A 2,552-nucleotide genomic window follows, 5' to 3' on the forward strand; every position below is an offset into this window, starting at 1 on the left:
TCCCTTTCTTTGCTGCTTAGTTATTTCAATGCCTTTTATCAATTTTCCCTGAGCCTCATTCCAAAGTGCCCTTTGGAATGAGCAATTACTCCCAGAAATCGGACTTGTTAATGCTGCTCATCACTGTTTTATAACACTTAACAGTCATCACTAACTCCTTCAAGATAATTAGGCTTCCCCTGTGGCCTCATGACCAAAATTCTCATCGATGGAACATTTACATAAGTATATCAACCCATTTTAAATAGAAATTTACCATTGACAGTGGACTCCCAATGGAATGAGCCTAACAACACACAACACTGGCCCAGAATAGACTGACTCACATGCTATTAAAACAAATAAGATACAGACGTGTAAATGTATTACCCTTTTATTTAGTTTTGTTTTCTTTTATTTTCTCTCCTAATATTCAAAGGTCAACTATAATAACACGTTTCATACAGTGGCTTTATAGTAGTATTTCAAAAGCTTTTGACTTTAGGCAGTTTAATAAGAAAATATTATATTCAAACATATTTTAACTAATTTTATTTTATTTTATTTTATTTATTTTTTGATATATATTTTTTTGGCCGCACAGTGCGGCACGTGGGATCTTAGTTCCCAGACCAGGGATCGAATGCCCCCTTCACTGGAAGCGTGGAGTCTTAACCACTGGACCACCAGAGAAGTCCCTAATTAATTTTAAAAAGTCATAATTTTGAACATTGATAACACTATTTTCTTCTAATATTCAATTTATTTTAATTTTATAATATCACAAGAAAATTGCTCCTATTCTGCTATATGTCTAAGTGAGCCCCATGTAGTTAACATGTGATAGGGCATAAAAAACTATCTAAATATTATTCCTGATCAGCTTGAAATAAATAGTTACACACAAAATTTTTCAAGAATAAAGACATTATATGAAACAATGTAAATTAATTGAAATTGGTCTATTATTTATGCAAAATTGAATAAAATGTAAGAGTCAATTAAAGATACATTTCTTTCTTTCTGTACATCTATATCTATCTATCTATCTATTCTATTTTCTCATATTCCTGGCTTGAAGATTAAAATTATAGTGATAGTGATTATTACTGACTTACTCTATACTTAGGTTTGCCTTTATGTTATGAGACACTGAAATCCTATTATCTTAATCGATACTAAATGCGTTGAGTAAAATGATTTACAAAAAGAAATGCAGACCTGAATCTAAGAATGGATATATTACTGATGCTGATTTTTTGCACCATTTACCATATCTTCTTTATACTTAACTGCTATCATCTTTCTAATAATTGATATATTCAGTAGAAAAACTGCTGCTCAACATGAGTTAGTGCAAAGTTTCTGCTAGTCACAGGTCTTGAATATAGTTTCAAAGAGAGTTAATCTGATTAAGCTAAAATTGTCTTAGATATAACTTATTTTTATATCAATAATTTATGTTTAATTTAAAAATTTTCTCAACCATTTCATTTTAATGAACTTGAAATAACAATTGACTTACTAGATATTCAAATTTTATTTTCTTATAAAATGTTACATGTCTAATTTTTCTTTATGACAGAGTACACAGTAAAATATACACGCTGAGATTGTTATCTTACAGTGAGAGAATAAAATAGAAAAAGGAATATAGACTCTTTTTAGCTTTTCTACCTAGTATTTCTATTATTATATATTTTTCTATTATCATGTATAACATCTAAGCATTTTCTCTGTCATTTTCTAAAAACAATGCAAGATTCCCAAAGGTTATGCAGTTAACAAGGGAGATTCAGGATACATAAAACAACTAGAGCAGATAGAATGGAAAGGACAAATTCACACTTATAACTGGATACATCCAAATTTTTTCTTTATGGGTGATGGAACAAGATGAGAGAAAATCAAAATGATACAGATGATCTGAACAGCACTATCAACTGACTTGAACTTCATCCAACAGTGGCACCAGAAGAATATGGATTATTCTCATGGGCATATATGATATTGACAAAGATAAACCATAAAAAATACTTCACCACATATAAAATAATATAATCATATAAAAATCTACTCTGACAAGACATCAATAATCAAAGATACCTTTAAATCTCCAAAAAATTCCTAAATTTGCCATGAATCAAAGACATAATAAGCAAAGTATAAAATATTTGAAATGAATAATAAATAAAACCTCTTTGTTAATTGCAGTTACATTTGCTCTTAAATGGAAATTCATAGAATGAAATGCTTGTATGAGACAAGAAAAAAGTTCTTAAATCAATGATATAAGCTTAAACCTTAGAAAATAGAAAACAGTTTAGACATATAGAAAGGAATAGTAAATATAAATGCAAAAGTCCATGAAATTGAAATAATAAAAATATTAGATAAAGCCATAAAATGAAATATATTTTCCTTGAGATTAATAAAATTGACAGCCAGACTGGTAATAAACAAGAGGAAAACCACAAATTCTTAATATCAAGGATCAAAAGGTGACATTTATAAAAATATTATAGATATTAATATAATTTAAAGGGACTGTTATGAGAATAATAAGGGAATAT

This window comes from Lipotes vexillifer, unplaced genomic scaffold (assembly GCF_000442215.2).
Source record: "Lipotes vexillifer unplaced genomic scaffold, Lipotes_vexillifer_v1.1 scaffold1337, whole genome shotgun sequence".
Taxonomy (NCBI): Eukaryota; Metazoa; Chordata; class Mammalia; order Artiodactyla; family Lipotidae; genus Lipotes; species Lipotes vexillifer.